Source organism: Ambystoma mexicanum, chromosome 9, assembly GCF_040938575.1.
Source record: "Ambystoma mexicanum isolate Mex_15411 chromosome 9, UKY_AmexF1_1, whole genome shotgun sequence".
NCBI lineage: Eukaryota > Metazoa > Chordata > Amphibia > Caudata > Ambystomatidae > Ambystoma > Ambystoma mexicanum.
The window spans coordinates 248564854-248583119 of NC_090931.1; the positions used below are offsets into that span (position 1 = coordinate 248564854).

At 44.0% G+C, this 18266-nt stretch overlaps 1 protein-coding gene across 1 annotated transcript in view; it reads right to left on the reverse strand.

Moving 5' to 3' along the window:
• EI24 (EI24 autophagy associated transmembrane protein) overlaps positions 1–18266 on the reverse strand; it is a 512064-nt gene that overhangs the window by 414278 nt on the left and 79520 nt on the right. The gene's annotated exons all lie outside the window — the stretch shown is intronic.

An 18266-nucleotide genomic window follows, 5' to 3' on the forward strand; every position in this document is an offset into this window, starting at 1 on the left:
GGCACTGGTCGACATCTGGAGAGACCTACACCCAGCCGATAGATCCTACTCATATTACTCATCTCCACATGGCCTCCACACCAGGATAGACCACTTTTTCGTCAACGGTGAACTACTCCCACAGGTGCACTCCGTAAACTACCTGGGCAGGTCGATCTCGGATCACTCCCCTCTGCTCATGCAACTAAGTCTGAAAGGCCCGAGGCCCCCCATCCCGATGTGGCGTATGCCCACGGAAACTCTGGCCGACCCCTCCTTCAAGGACACCCTAGGGGAAAGGCTGGAAGAATACGTGAGGCTCAATAAGGGGTCGGTCGAGAAGTGGAGCACGCTCTGGGAGGCAATGAAGGTAGTGACCAGAGGCCAAGCGATAGGAGAAGCAGGCGGCATCAGGAGGCAACTAAAAAGAGAACTTGAGACCATGGAAGAGGAGATTAGACAACTGGAAAACAGCCCGACCCCAACCAGCGAGAAGGAACCTAAGCTGGCAGAAATCAGGGACGGCTGCCATCTCACCTGGGAGAGGCTATCCAAATTCGACTTCTCCACACGCACTGCACAGGCGCACAAGGAAGCGGATAAACCAGGCAGGATATTGGCCTGGCTGTGCAGGAAGGAGCACCCAAGGCACACTCCCAAGGAAATCAAGGACGAACACGGCGCAACCCAGAGGGCACAACAGGCGATCAACGATGTCTTCTCAAACTTCTATGCCAAGCTCTACGCTCATGATGAACAAGTCCCAGTAGAGGACATTCGGGACACCCTGGCTGAAGTAGGCCTCCCCAGACTGAGCTCGGAGCAACGAGAGATGCTGGGCGAGGCCATCACGACGGAGGATATTTCAGAGGCAATCAGGTCCCTCTCCACAAGGAAGACTCCCGGAACGGATGGCCTCACACCAGAATTTTACAAAGCCTATGAGGAGATCATAGCCCCGATACTCCACGGAGTGTATGAAGAGGCATACGAGACTGGCACATTACCTGGCACCATGAGAGAGACGCTTATTATCCCAATGCTTAAACCTGGTAAACCCGCTGATGAGTGCGACTCTTATCGTCCTCTGGCAATGCTGAACTATGACAGCAAAATCTTAACAACCATACTGGCGAAAAGGTTGTCCAGGGTGATGGGGTCTATAATACACGAGGGCCAAAAACGGCTTTGTCCCGGGACGCAGTACCACAGCCCACCTGAGGAGGCTCCAACATGTCATAGCTCAAACCGCAGAGAGTGAGGAGAAACTGTCAGTACTCTCGCTGGACGCCATTAAGGCATTTGACTCAATATTCTGGGAATGGCTGATTGAGACCCTGAGGGAGTTCGGGCTCGGCGAGCACTTCATCCGGTGGGTCAGAGTGCTCTATAACACCCCAGTGGCGAGGGTAAAGACAGGGGGCATGGTGTCAAAATCCTGGGACATTCAAAGAGGAACGAGGCAAGGATGCCCACTGTCGCCAATGCTGTACGTCCTCGGCCTAGAGCCTGTAGCGATCTATTTCAGGAAGCAGCTTTTTGATGCAGGGATCAGGACGGGCGAGACGGATAACATCATTTCGCTGTACGCAGACGATGTCCTCTTGTACCTGAGCAACCCCCGAATGAATGCACCATTGGCATTAGACATTCTAGACAACTTTGCGAAATACTCCGGGATCAAGTTCAGCATGCTCCTTTCCTTTGGCCGGGCTCCTGGGGAGGGGAACGGATGAACTACCTGAGATTGGGATCCAGTGGCAGACAGAAGCGTTCCGCTACCTAGGACTCACCATTACGCACACGCCTGCTTCCACGCACGAAAGCAACACGGAGGCAGCAATGCGAGGGGTGCGCAAATCCACCAAATTCTGGTCCAGACTCCCACTCTCTGTGATGGGCAGAGCGGCTATCACTAAAATGATAATACTACCGAGATTCCTGTACTATTTCACCAACATAACGTACTACATTCCTCCCCCCTTCTTCAGGAAATTGGAATCCCTACTCAGAGATTTCCTATGGGGCCCGGCCAGACACAGACTTTCGCTGAATACCCTCACACTTCCACACAGGGAGGGTGGAATCCAACTCCCCGACTTCCAGAAATACTACCTCGCAGCACAACTGACACACGTTGTCAAGTGGTTGTCCGATGAACCAACAGCTGAGACAGGCCTCCTTCGCCAACTGATAGCACCAATGTACCCCAAAGAAGTAATATGGAACTCGCAGGTAGGGCCCTCCGATCCCCCCATGCTGGTCAAGCTGGGGAGACAAGTCTGGAACAAAGTCCGCTCATCGCTCGGCCCGAGCCCACCATATATGCCCGAAATCCCCTTGCTCGCAGGTGTCTGCAAGTCACCTACCGACCTACCGGCAATGAGGAAATGGGAGAACTCTGGCCTCTACACGTGGGGGGACATGTTTGCGGACGGAATATTCCGGGACTTCGACTCATTACAGACGGAAGAAGGGCTTGCAGCTGGCCAATTTTTATGGTATCAGAGGGTGAAACATGCTGCCAAGAAGACCTGGAGCACATGGCCCTAGGAACCGGAAACACACCCCCTAGTGCAGGAGATGCACAACTTGAGCGATGCCTGGAAACCCACGTCGAGACTATATGCCCAGCTAAATGACAGACGCAACCCGAGGAGTGAGCACCTGAAAGAAAGGTGGGAGGCAGATCTGGAGACCAACATCACGGAGAACGAGTGGGGCAGGGCCCTGATGTACCCGAAGGAAGTATCCCGCAATACCAGGTTCAGGCTCATCCAGCTGAATGTCCTCTACAGGACCTACATGACCCCACATAGGGTGTCCACATTCAGTGATAAAGCCCCACCAGTGTGCCCCTGGTGTACCAGCGAGCCTGCAGACCTAATCCACATGTTCTGGACCTGCTCCAGAACTAAGAAACTTTGGTTCGCTGTCGGGAGGACCTGCAGGGGGGCCAGAGTGGAAAGATACGAGTGGACACCCAAGGAATGCCTCCTGAGCACGTATCCCAGACCGAGCAAAACTAAGCATATAGTGAAATTAATGGACATGGCCTGTATTCTAACGAAGAGGACGATAGCAATGGCTTGGAAATCTCCCGGAGGCCCCAGATTTGAACCCTGGATCAGGGAAATGGAGATGGACCAGTGCTGAAACCAGGGCCTGGGAAGTAGGGAACAATCGGGGAGGCGAGGATGTGAGTGCAGCACTGGAATCCTGGAAGGCCCTCCTGAGAGACATGATCTTCTCGACGGACTTCAAGCCCCCCTGAGCAGATCCATTGTCATAGACAGTTGCCATGGAAAAGACCGGTGAACTACACCCATGCTCACCCCGGCACTGCGACTCTTTGAGACAGCCAAGCGGTGCCTGGATCGCGGCCCGGAGCAGGGCTAACAAGTAACTCTATGGTGGTGGGGGATGGGACGGCCAAGTTAATGTTCGTTTGTTCACTGTTATTGTTTTGTAATGTTTATTGGATAAATCTTATAACACTCCGGATGCTAGGATGCATTCGTGCTTAACTGCCTTTCATTCTATACAAAATGCCAATAAAAACTCTTTAAAATAAATAAATAAGCCTTCTTCAGAAGGGAGCAAAACACGTAACACTTCAAAACACATTCTGTTCCTCTAATTCAGATGATACCCATTGGGGATGGCACACAGACACTTCCTACACCCTCAGAGGACTTAAATAGCTAGGACACTGTGGACATTGATTTATCACTGGTACATTTAGAGCAATACTGAGTTTGGTGCAAAGGTTAGATAAGGGAATAAAACAAAGGTTAACAAATACTTCATAAAACTGGTAAGTACTTTTTGAACCCGCCAATACAAAGTAAATTAACCCTTTCCTCCGAAAGGTAAAGACACAAAGTCAGGGAGCCAGGACAGCCAATCTTAGTTGAGCAATGTCTAGGGGAGCTGAATATCTTCTTTGCAGGCAAGTAAAAGTCTTGCACAATGTTTTTAGAAAAGTTTGTATAAATAAGATCACTTGAAGGGCCACAAGCTGGGAGGCTTGTGAGAGACAAAGTTGTAAGCAACTCTGCAAGGTTAACCAAGACGAGTCTCAGCTGAGAACAAGTAAGGCTACACCACAAGAGGCAAGTCCTCTTAAACTTTACAGTGTCTTTGGTTAGATGAAATGGTTCCAGCTGGCTTCTGTTACTGTACAGCTCTGCAGATCCTGGTGTTCCTGTGCCTCAGTCGTGGGGACAAGAGGGAGGACGTCTGGGGACTCCTGCACTGCAATGGGAAGGTCGGCGGCAGCAATGGGCAAACTTAAATTCAGTGGCACTTCAACGTTTCAGCTCATCGTGTCTGGCAGCAAATAGCAACACTGCGGTTCTCGGATACCACTTCAGACTTTCCTTGCATCTGCGGTCCAGCACTCTGTTGAGGTGGCTCAGGCTTGGTCAGTCCTGATTCAGGGTAGCCTGGAGGATCTCCCTGGCGCTCGGGTCCAACTTAAAAGCGATTCACTTGATTTGGTGTTCCTCTCACTGGCACTTCGGTTACAGCAGCAGAAGTACAGCCAGCTTTGAGAGGATGTCCAAACGAGTTCGCTTTGGAGTTGATTGGTCCCACCAACTCAAAGGGAGAAGTCGTCCTTGCAGGGCTTCTCTAGTCCAAACGAATTTGGAGCTTCAGCACAGCAGCAGGGCTTCACCGAGCAAACCAACTGTCCAGGAGTTGCAGCAGGCGTCTCTTCCAAGTTCTTCTTCCTATTCCTTCGTCCAGGGGTCAACTCTGCCTTCCAAGCCAAAAAGCCTCGCCTTTAATGCAGGTTTCTCACATTCATTCTGGCCTAGCTGTCAATCACACAGCAGGGTTACTGTCCTTGCCGGACAGCCAGCTGGCCAATCACTTATGGGTGCATTCCTGTAACCATGGTGATTAAGCACAGGGAGTTTCGGGCACCTCCCTCACTTCCTGCCCCTGACAGACATACTGGAGCCAGAGGCGGGATTCACCTGTGAATCCTGCCAAAGACAAACGGAACAAAGGGAACAAACCTAGCTTGGCGTGCAGAGAAAATCTCAAGAACGACCTTTCCAGCAAGAAATGGCGATAAAACAAGACCGGGGCCATTTTGACAAAATGGGCACCCTTGGGTGCCTTACTGCAGCTGCGAACGCAGCCTGCGGTAAAAACACACAACAGTAGTAAAAAGTAAACCACTGCAACCAGCCATTAATTGTAGAAAGGGTAACATAAAAATGTTACATGAGAAACTAGACAAAGGGGATACTAAGTAACCCCTCCAGCACTCTATGGTACGATAGTGTGTGCTGGGTATAGAAAGTTACAAAATGTAAGTAAAGTCAGTAGTTTCACCAAGAGAAGGTATTTAAACTTTGGGGAAATCTAAGAGACTTCCCTGTGCCACTGCAATGAAGGTGCTGTGTGTCACAATGTAAAGATGATGCCTATGGAGTTTGTCAGACCAAATCCAAATCACAGAAAAATACATGAGAGTGGGAAAAAGGTCTCACTCTCTCCAGGTAAGAATTTAAAAAGTCCTAAAGTCCAGCAAAAGTGCTGGAGGTCTCTAAGGTAAAAGGGAATTAGCACATTTCTGAGAATTCTTCCTAACACTGGTGGTCGGTCTCAGGGTTTCTTGGGTTTTTCGACTGACTTTTCAAAGGGCTATTCAGAGCTTGAGAAAAATATCGCACTTCTCTTGCTCACCTGCACTCGCTGTACCGAAGGCCCGACCATTGCTGCCGCCGTCAGGCACCCGGTACCCAGGAGAACAAGACTCGGAAGGCTTGCAAGATTTCACAACCACAAGCGACCACAGTAGATGTATCTCTGCCCTCTGAATCAGCCTAGGTGAAACATATGTCGGCGCAGAGGGCACACACAAGTATTAGCCAGCACTTACTCCATCTTTTCATAGTTTTAGATGCATGGTTGTTTCTCACCCTGCATAGTGGGAATGAAGAAGAAAATGACCCCGCAGTTAAGATCAATTTGAGGCAACTCCTGCTTATGCGAGTCAAGGATCATCATGATCCATGCTTAGCATTCTAAGATGGGGTCTGTCCGCTCAGTCATGTGACTAACACATGGGATTACAGAAATGATGAACGTCAGATACCATTCTTAGATAGCCCCGGTCCAGTCCGAACGTGATTATTACATGTGATTTCCTAATTGAAAGAAGTAGGGACTATCCAAGAGAAGAGCAAGCAAACCATATATACGTGGAATAGAATGGAAAGTTATCATGCCGGTGCATTCAATTGTGGGACCATTTCAACCTCTATGAATTTACAAATGATACCCAAATTCTATGCTGTGGAGCGTGGGTTAATACAGAGGGGAATTCTCAGCATCCCACTGTAAAGTGGCTGTGGTACAAAGATGTGTAATTATCTATATTACATATGTGAGAGAGTGTGTCATGGAAGTAGGATGCTCTACGAGTCATTAAGAATCAGATCGGCCCTCACTGCACACTAGGGATGTAACGGTATTACAGTATACCGTTAAAGATACCATGAACCACTTAATCGAACAATAATAACCGTCACATTGTTTATACCGGTATACCGTTCATACCGTTAAGTGTGCTTTTCAATCTAATTTGGAAAGGTTGCAGTAAGCAAGTGCTGCACAGTCTTGGTCTTGCACTGTTGGATGTGCCGTCTGCCAAGTAGTTTCAGTTGGAGCAGTTTTTAATGCCATTCCATAAACCACACGTGCCTGACACAAAATCAATATGTTAGCAATAGGAAGGATAAATACAGTGCCAAGAAGGAAGAGGGTTTACTTTGGGTTGGCGGCTTTGGGGTTTACATATTTATAATGGATAATGTTTTCTAAACATACGACAATGGGGGATTTCCCTGGTTCTATCATTGAATTTACTTATAATTAGTCTCTGTGGGTATTCCCTGCTGCCATACCAAAGGGTAACATGTCCGTGATTACTGAACACCTTTTCGCCCACAAGTAAAGGCTGTAACATAAAGAGTGTGTGTGTGTGTATGCGCACAAGCGTATACTACCATCAGCCTTCATTGATCTGTGCCATGCAGGTTATCAAGATGGCAACATGTTCATCTTCACCAGTAGCCAGTGAGGGAGCTAAAAGCCTAAATGACCACTTAAGAAAAGCTATTCAGTTTGCTTTGCCAGTCGCAGCAGTGCTCCCCCCTGCTCCCCTCCTCTCCTCTCCACACGTGTGTTTGTGTTTGGTGGAAGCAAGGGGTGGTATTTCAGTGGAAAGTATGTTGAAAAGCCCAATTCTGGGTCTGGTTGCCTGGTTTTGTTTGTGATGATAAATCTGACAATTTATGACCTTTTAGAAAATATTTGTTAAGATTAGTTAGCTCCACCTGCTATACCGCGATAACCATGATATACCGTCATTTGGCAAGAAGGTTATTGTACCGTCATAAAACTAATACCGTGACACCCCTACTGCACACATGTGGCAGCAGTACAAAGCAGTACCATACTAAGCTCGAGTTAAGCGGCCTCGTACTCTGCATTTCATTTTTACATATGCTACAACACTAGTTAGTTTTTCACAAATTGACAGGGTTCACAAAAGGGGAGTCATGTCTTCCCTTGAGTAACCACAAGAGCCACATTAGCACTTGTTAAGGTGTTTTTTTGTACAACCCTCTGGGGCTGCACAACCACCAACCCTAAGGTGGAGCAGTGCACCGAACACCAAAAGGGAAGCCACACCTCTTAAGAAAGGTAGTGTGCCAGAGCAATGAGGCTTAACTCCAGGCAGGGAGAGTAGGCTGATACACACAAGTACTGTTAGTCCGCACAACTATCCAAAGAAAACAAACCACACTTGTATACTGTAAAATATACACCTTTATTAAGTGATGCACACATACCTCTATTTTAGTTCCATAAATTCTTTAAGTAGACATAACACATAGTAAAAACACCAAGAGTGTACATAAAAACAGTACATTATGAGGCAAGTCAGAAGGAGTCGGAGAAAGGGAGGCATTTCAACTCAAGATTTGTATTCAACAATACGAAAAGGACCTTTCTTGCCCTACAACTAAAGGGATTGCCCTACCTAACTGAATTCTAACTCTGGTGCTCATCGTCAGGGTGGTTGTCAAACGAAAGAATACGTCCTCTGTCCAAAACCATCATACTCTGACCCTAGCACTAACCAAAGGTATTTAGCAAAAAGAAATGCAACCCAGAGAATGACTCCCTTCTCCTGGTCCAACTGGTTCTGCCTTAAGGGCTGACTTCTAATAGTCCCTGGCAACAGTTCTGATAAGTAGTTTTAACTCCTCCCAGGGACTTCTCTGGGCTTAGTTAAATGTCCAACACTTATTCTTCCTTAGCAATATATATTCCATGTTGTTCTTATTCTGGTCTATTGTAACAAGGGAGATCACTCCCGTCTCAGTATTATGATGTCTTATGTAAGGAAAGGAGGGAATATTGCAATAACAGACAGTCTTCTCAGGTTGCTTCTTGGAGGACCTCAAGGATTGAATGGTCTCAAAGGTAAGGGGTTTATAGGGAGTTCCATCATGGATGGGAGTCCTTGTCCCCATGAGGGGAGTCTCTCCCTGTGAGGTCCCGCATTCCGCCACCCCTAGCAGGTTTGTTGCATAGCAGGCTCACATCCCTAGCCTTACAGGGAAGTGCTCCCCAATGGGTAGAAGTGACGAGATCCCGTGAATCATCACAATTATTTAAAAATACATAACCCACTCTTAAACTGTAAAGCAGGTCCACTAACTAGTGAGATGCACATTACATATAGAGTAAAGGGGTGTGAAGCAAAGTGAGAACCAGGCATTAAGACATACAAAATTGACAGTCATCACAGCACCCCAAGATGTCAAACATATCACAGTTCCTGTGACTCTAAATATCTAGTACATAGCGTTTGGAAAATACAAATACACAACTCACAGTCCATGTAGGGCCTACAGTGGGGAAACAATTCTAAGATACATCCAGAGGTCACTAGAAGATCAAATACATTAGACAACCGATGTATTGTATATAGTATCGCCTATGTTGTATATTTCTGTAACCCATGCCTCTTCGGCGCGCGTTGTTTCTTTTTGGCGTGTCCAGCATTGTAACCACGGCTGGACTTCATTACCCTGTATGTAACCAAGCTCTGCAATCCTCTTGTTACCTCTGCGCCTTGCTACCCCTTTGGGGTCAGGTGCGCGATATAAATAAATAAATACAAATACATTTAGGCTAAGGGCACCGAGACATAACACTTCGGGGAAAAATAGTGTGACTAGAAAGAGTTACATTGGAATCTGGTTTTCACATGAGCAGATGTGAAACATAAAAAACACAGATGCAAGCGAAAATTCTAGTCTTTGGCCTTAAACTAGTTGACCAGAGATGGCTGCAGGAAAATAGTCTGGGGCAGGCAAGTACCTGCAAAATCACTTTGCAAAAGTTTCATGTGAGGAAAAAGTTCCTCATCGGAGTTAACGAGACAATGTCAAAAAGCCGATTTCTGTTTGTAGAAAAAAGCGAGTCAAGTCTTGGTTCTACCCCACAGCTGCGGATTTGGCAACAAAACACCCCCAATGTATGACAGAAGTGAATCTTAGGAAGAGCTTCAGAAGCAGGTTCGAGAATCAGCAGCCCTGAGAGGAGACGTAGCAAAGCAGGAATCAGCCCCAACATATGTAAATCAGAAAATGCATTGGAGACCCATCTGCAAAAAGGCACGACCACGGACCATAGGGACCACTGGACACAAGTACTGAAAAAATGGTAGGAATCCTTCAGCAGGTAAGTAAACGACCTGCCTTTCACGAAAATCTGAAAAATAATTGAGTGAAACTCCCGGTCTCCCCCAGATATACCCGCCCACATACAACGGCTGGCCTAAGCCATCCCACTAATAACACTGAGGGGTTTAAATAAAGGCTTAGGCGACCATCCAATATGGTTGGCCCTTAAAACTGCCAATCACCCAGACTACCCCCACAGGATGTGAAATGGCAGGCCCAGGGCCAAGCACTGCTCTACCCCAGTTCAAATTACTATAGATGGTGCATGGGTGGGCTCACAAAGAGCCCTTAAGTGCACAGCAGCTATTGTATGCCTGTCTCATTGTTGTTGAACAAAGGAAGCCCATAAAGCAAAATAACAGAATACAGGACTTAAAATATATTGGTAGCCCAAGGGCGACCAAAAAGATATATTGGGCTACCAATGCAGTAAGCAAAATTGCGCACCTGGTGAAGCCAAAACTAAATTACTACTGTCACCCGCGGTTCTAAATTCGTTTTTCGCTAGTAATCTTTTTTAAATGGGTTTTTTGGAGAAATTCTTTTTTCGAAAAAACCCATAGAAAAATAGTTTTTTTTCTTTTTTTGGGGGGTTGGGGCTTCCCCCCAAAACTCCCTCTTCCCCTATTAATTTAACTCTATTCCCGACCCATCCAGGCCTTATATGGCCTTCCCCACACCTCCCCTGTGTTTTTCTATGAGTTTTTCGAAAATAATAGGTCATAAAAAAAACATCAAAACAAATGACCGGTAAAAAATAAATGGATGTTGTACCGTCACCAGCCTACTCCCTAAAACCAACGTTTGGCGATATAATCACCATAGGACAAAAAACGGATGGCTTAGAAAGACTCCCCTCTCAGGAGCCCTTGAGGGCTACCTTGGGATCATATACATTAAGTAAGCCCCTCTGGCCACACAAATAGGTCAGAGATCAAAGAAAATAGGAAGAGAAAAAGTAAAAAGTGAAGGGGTTACTAAAAAGGACCTATCGAATTCCCCAAAATTAATCTGTCTTTATAGCACCTAGCAGCAATTACTGGTCTCTTTTTTTCCAGGTGTACTGTGAAAACAATTGGAAGAGGATCCCAAGTTCACAAAAAGGGTTAAAAAAGATAACATTCGTTGGTATACCAAGCTCTTTGGTCTCTAACCCTTTGTAATGCTATAGAATAAATGCATATAGAGACAGTGAGTTATTCAATTTTTTGTGTCTCCACAGATTCGGCAAGGGTTACACGTGTGAGGGGCTGTTTGGGAACAGAAAGTCCAGTTGCCTATAAATGCTAAAAGAATTGGTCCACATACATTTCCTAATTGCCGATTTTAGCTCTACGTCCAAACTGTAACTATATTTTAAATCATTTTGTTTAAGACTTGTATTTTAAATACAGGGATAGCGATAGGGTTTGAATAGAAAGTGGAACGCATTGTTGTTATATGTATAAGGTCTGTTTTAAAACAAATGGACATGAATACATAAAGAAAAAACATTCCTAATCATACTACCAGCTATCCAGAAGAAGGCAGTAAGTGGATGATACAGGTGTAACCAGTAGATTCAAATACAGGCGTAGGATTTGCATACGCTTTGTTCCCTGGCGTGAAGCGGTTTGAAGGCGTTTATTTTTTTTAAAACAGGTAGCAAAGGGTATGATGTTTGGCTGAATAATTGTAAGACATGTTAGGACTCTGGGAAGCATTGCTTTTAGGCCTTTGATTTAGAAGGCAAACGTAATGTTGATCTAAGTTAGCAGTTTAAGACCCAGTGCTTGGTAGCATGTTATTTCTCATAGATACGAGATGGGATTTAGGTACCCAGAAACTGTCTTAAGAAAGGTGGTGCGCCATTGTACTATCCGAGGGCCAGCTCCAATCAATCTGTTTATGATACAGTGACAGGGCACGTCCATTTGTAAAAAGAAAATGGCTCTGGTTTGTGTGAACATGTGACAGCCAGCAAGGGGAAACTTCTAGCGTGATCTTTGATTGTGGTTTGTTGCCAGTAATTCCATACCCCTGAACACCTACAAGTGTGACACATAGGCCCGGAATACCATAGTTAATAATGGTGGATCTTAACCCCGGACCATTGACAGAGAGGGTTGATGTGAAAAAAAGCATACAGGAGATAGCAGTCAATGAGCAGAACTGCTCAGATATGCCCTGGGCATAGGGAAACAGCAGGAAAGCTTGCTTACAAGACACAAACAGTGGCGAGGGGCTGCACTGAGCAAGAGAGACAGGATCCATGAGGAAGCCATGGAGAAGTCAGGCAGCCTCCATTTTGGACCACCGACTCATAAGATGATGGCTGCCCCCTTTTGGAGGCATTGACCACAGAGCCATGGGTCAGTATTAATGTGACCAAACCCCAAGTACAAAAATAAGTTGCCCCTAAAGACTATGAGTAGAGAATGGGAGAATCTTTGAGAGTAAGGAATAACAGGCCAGAGCCAATCTCCCGAGCCCAGATAAATAACCAGATTAGCACACCAATCAGGGGGCAAACAGGAGATCATGGCATTGGCACCACCCTATGAAATGCCAGAAACAAGCCACCTTTGATGGAGTAAGGATGACATTCTATGTACAGAGGAGGAGACAGCGTGAGAGGGGAAGGAGTGAAGGGAAGTTTGGCAGCAAGCAAAAAGATTAGCGGAGGAAAGAAGAATCAGGAGGAGGAGAAATGAGGACAGAAGGAGTCTCAATCTCAGGTGCTCCAGGAGAAGGACAGTACCCACTGCCTGCTGAGAGGAAAGTCTAGATCCTGGCCTGAGCCTGTGAGCCACATAAAAACAACCTTGTGGGGATAAAGGTCACAGACATGAGGGTAAGGCGAACCCATAGAAATCACACTTTTGAAGTTGAGTCTGTAGTAGGCTCTTCTTGTATCCAAAAGGCCTTAGCTGGTGGGCCAGAAGAATACATTTACCCAGAAAATCTACCCAGGGAGGTGGGGCTTGAGAAGGCAAGCCTACCAAAGTCTAGAAGCTAGGACACCGAAGGGCCATGTCCTGGGAGGAGTTTGCCACAAATTGACCTCAAGAGGCCTATTCCACGACTGGGGACAATAAAGCAGACTCCAATAAACAAGACTCCGACAACACCAGTATTTTACGCTTTACCCAAGATTCATAAAAATCAAACCAAACCTCCATTCAGACCGATAGTTGCTGGAACAGGGGGCATTTTTCAACCCCTAGCGGTCTACTTGGCCGCAGCAATACAACCTCTTATACAGGCTACTGCAACCTACCTGAAGGATACCTCACACATTTTACAATTACTCAGTCAATAGAATTTGACAAACATCCCACTTATACTCTTCACACTGGATGTCACCAGTCTTTACTCTTCAATTCCACATGGAGAAGGATTAGAGGCAATGGAGTGGCTATTACTGACACATGAGAATTGTACCATTCAAAAGGTTTTTGCCATGAAACTACTACATGTTATCCTATACAATAATTATTTTAGACACCAACAAATACTATTTACAAATCTCAGGCACCTCAATGGGGTCATCAGCAGCACCAGCATATGCAAATACATTCATGTATAACTTTGAAAAGACTTTTGTGTTGAATAATCAGGAATGGACACACACAAGTATATTCTGCAAAAGCTCTATTGATGACATCATTGCAATATGGACAGGAACAGAAGAAGAACTCCACCAGTTCCACAACTATCTGAACAGATGTAACGAACGGATCCAATTCACCCTTGAGGTTGGAAACTCATCTATACATTTTCTGGATGTTACGATTGAACACACAGGAACAGAATTCGTAACCTCTATATATCGTACACCAACTGATGTAAACAACAGTCTGGATTATAAAAAAATCCAACCGAATCACCTTAAAGAGAATTTACATCTTAGTCAATTGCTTAGACTAAAAAGAACATTAGACCCTGAGAATTTACAAAAGGAATATGAAAATACAAGGACAAAATTCCTGGAAAGAGGCTTTCCAGAGACATCCTGAAAAAGGCCAAAACAAGAATGGAACCATTGGAAATAATTGACCTCCTCAAATACACTAAGAAAAAAGAAAATACTAGATTGGTACATTCTTTGAAATTCTCTTCCCAAAGCTTTTAAATTAAGAAAATTATAATGGAAAATTGGGATCTCATCAAGAGTGATCAGACTTTGAATCGTTTATTCCCAGAACCCCCAATGTTAGCCTACAAGAGAGGCAGACATTTCAGTGACTCTTTGATAAAAGCTGAAAGACTAAATAATAAGAAACAGACTTTATTGAAAAAACTAAAGAAGGGTACTTTTGCATGTTTGAAATGTCAGCACTGCTCACATCTGATTAAAGGTGACCATATCATGCATCCGAACACAGGTAAAAAGATACCATTCAGAGACTTTCCTACATGTGACTCAAAAATTGTCATATTTGCTCTCAAATGTCCTTTTGGGAAATACTACGTAGGTAAGACAATGAGGAAAGCCAAGGAACGCTGGGCTGAGCATAGGTCAAATATCAGGACGAAAAACCTCAAATCCCCAGTCTACAGACACTTTCGTGACAACAAACACACAATAGCTCAATTACGATGCTTAATACTGGAAATTATACATCCCCCATCAAGAGGGAGTAACATCTCCAAGACTCTCTCCCAAAGAGAGCTATTCTGGATCCACAGACTTGACTCCATGTCTCCATTGGGGTTAAATGAGGAATATGACTTGGGACCATACTGCTAGAAATACAGACATGGCAGAATAACCTTTATGGAATCAATATAAACTATTGTGACAAACTCTTAAAACCGGTCAATGACTAACATGTTGTCTTCATCTTTGGACAAAGCATTAAGAGAATCATCATGTAATGATTGTACATAGATAAGAATCTAACATGAGAATTAATGTTTATCACAACCTCATATCATCTTTAAAAAAAATGTGAATGTCTAACTCATGTATTTGAATGTAACATTCGACAACTATAGGTTCTACTTAATTCTTGGGATCACATGTATTCAGATGAGGAGAATCATGTAAGAAGTGCCAACTTTTTGACAATAACACCATATTTAACAACTATCTGTTAACATTACCAGTAGGGAATACTACATTACATATGACTAGCTTCGAAACTTCCTGGACCCTTAAAACATGAACAGTCTAGGTACCCTTGCTAAATGAATTAAATATGAGAATGGTGTGGTTGGGATAGCTTATCTTAACATACTGCCTTTTATGCAGATGTAGAGACACACGACAAATAAAAAACAGTTTATTATCCAAATACAATAAGATCATGTAGCAACAGCGGTTTCTAAAACCTAGGACCAGCTGATCATGTATTTCAATAATACCGCGATCTACTAACGTGTTCAACAAGGATAGTTAACCCTCTTTAACTCAGCATCCTTACTTAAATTCTTTTACACATTGGGGAACTATACGACTTTATTTTACATTTTATTGCGAGCAAAAATACACATACGACGAGTGTACTTGGACACTTTGATTATGGAGTGTTTCTAGCCCTCAATAAAGGATTACATTCATTTATTGCACTTCTTCTCATACTAGAATCTGTTACCATTTAATCCAAGATATTTGATGCCCGTAATACACCTTTTTGCCACATGGCACATTGTTTACATTAATGACGTAATTCATGTCTAACGTAACGCGATGACGTCAGCACCATGTTATGACGCGCATATAAATAGCAGCCATTTTGTGGGCATTCACACGAGTGGCAGCCCGTAATTCGAATGTTGCATTACATAACAACCCTAGGTGAGATATTTTCCATAACATTGGTAATCCATAAGACACTGAAACCCTTTCCTGACCTTGATACATAGCATAGGAACTTTAATTGAAAACTATTATGCTTGTTTTAGAGCACTACGATGAAATCCTTAACATATGAGACGGGATTCTCCCCTTATTGGATTTACTATCCTGTTGCGCCATTGACTAAGGTAATAACAAAGATCACACAGATGAGACATTTTCTCATATTCTTGACTGATCCTAGAGACAATGTTGAACTTCACATTTCTTACCCCTCAAGAGAATACTGGAGTTTGTCAGTGCTAATAACTATCTAAGCTTGAATTTGAAAATGCAAGGATATGCAAGTAGTTTCACCTACTAGAAAAGGACTAGTATACCATTGTTCTTTCCATGAAGTATCAATATCTTATACAATCTTTTCAGGGAATGTTATGGACATTGAAGATGACAAAAGGGAGCGTAACAGGATATACATATATATGAATTATGACCTAGATGGAAAGGACAAAGAACATTAAAATTGCGCACTTTAGATAAAGAAAGAAGAGTAAACTATTCATGTTAGCATTTTACATAGATTTGTGGATAAAATTTGGATATTAGAGTACATAAATGTGTAAGATGATAATAGAGATCGACTGGATAATTTAAAATGAGTAATTGTTTGGTCACCCTGTTTTATGATCAAGTGTGATACGCATAATTACTTTCTCTGATGACACAATGCATGTCCAGATATTGGAGTTTTACTTGAACCTCTAAATCTTTGACTAACACAACCGTTAAAGATTGTACAAATGATTGTGAATATTATTGAGATAAGCAAATATCCCGATTATTATTATTATTTACTTGAACAGATTATCCATAGAAAGGATAGCCCCTGAAGAAGAGATAATAAATCTCGAAACGCGTTGGGCATTAAAGAACTGCATTCGAAGAAACAAGCAAATTGAAAGTGTTTTATTTGAAACCATAAGAATTTGAACATTGATCATTCTTTCACGTGAAATATGGATATAATAAATATTAAAAAAGACCCTCATAGAAGCGAAAGAAGAAATACTCTAAAAAGTCGGACTCATTCATTGAGCCAATTACAGTGTGCAGGAGACGCGAGTTCCCCAAATGGGGAACTTTCTTTTTCAACAATAAAGCAGTCTGCCAGGCATTCTAAAATGTCATGTGAACCAACTTCCAGAGTGATACAGCTCTGAACTTTGATTCAGTAGGCACAGGGACATTTGGAATCAGAAAAATAGGTCCTATTTGAACTAGGATATTTTTGTATTCCTCCTATACCCTTGCCATGTTATACATAGCTACATAGCTACATCACTTTTTTCTTCTATGTCTTGCCCAATAGTCTCATAGTTCTTTTGCCAACCCTGGCATTTGACAAAAACAAAACAAGGTTAAAATCTGACGTTTTCTGTGTCAAGTCTCCTGTTGATCACAAGACGATCCTATATTGCCATATGTGCAGCACTTTGAAGCTCATGGCAGCTCTGTAAGCAGAGATGTTGTTTCTGGACACCTTTTTATTTTTTGTGCTGCAGTTCATTGTGCTGCAATCAGTCTTTTAAGCCACCAAGAAAGATGTAGTGGGCAGGTACAAGTAGCAAGGTTCTTTATGGCCTAGAATCTTTGCAATCCAGGAACAGCCGAACAAACGGCCAACCATCAAATCAAGAGTGGATACATCAGGTCCAGACTCTATTAGCAGGAGAGTTCCTAGGTTCACCAACAAGTGCAGGTAATGGGGTACGGCCGTCAAGCTGTACCTTAATTTGTAACCAACCTCTTTCCTTTGCGGGGGGAAAAGCAAGGTCTTAATCGGGATTGCTGTTACAGCCACCTGTTTCATGGAACGAGGTGGGCTTTCTTAGCAGAATGAGGTCTACGTCCACTCTTGTGGGTTCAGCTGGGTCTGCTAAGGTCAAAAAGGCATTCAAAGTGCAAATTCAGCCTCCAGACTTTAGTGCGTCCCATGCTGAACACAAGATTTCTCATAATGAGCTTGAGGTTCCTATATCCATATAGTGGCTGTGGATATGTGCTGAAAATCCATTCAATGTTTTACTATTTCTAATGCCAGCATTAGATATGGAGGCCAAATTCCCCCATGTCTCTCCAATCAGAAAGGCTGATCTGTCTAGGACATGCATGCTACCCCAAACATGGCATAGGACTACAGTGAAATATGTTTGGTGCAGCCACTGCCAATTTACAAATAGGCACTTTCACATAGCAGAATGTGTTGCATAGGCCTGACATGCCTGGGGGGGGGGGGGGACAAGTTAAAAGCCAGAAACTGCTAAGGTGACTTCCTGTGACTTTACAACCCAGAAAAGACACATGTTATAAGTTCACGTAGTGGCAGGGTCTCAAGTACTAATGGGGTAATTCACCGATTGGGATTGTTAGCTTCAGAAAACATGCTTTCCGGAAAAAGAGCCGTCACAGAAGATCGTACACACAGGGAAGGAAGAAAGTGGACGAGTAAGCGCATTAGTGGTCAAGATGCCTGTGGCGATGTTGGCAGAAATCAATTCACTGCGAAAAAAAAGAATGTGATGGGCCAGCAAGGCACCCGAGAAGATGGCAGAGAGTGAAGGAAGCCTTGAAACAGTAGATGAAGTGACTCCGGCATCAGAACATTTGAACGATAACGCCAGACGCTGCTATCAGGTAAGCCCTGTGTATTGGGCCAGTCAGAA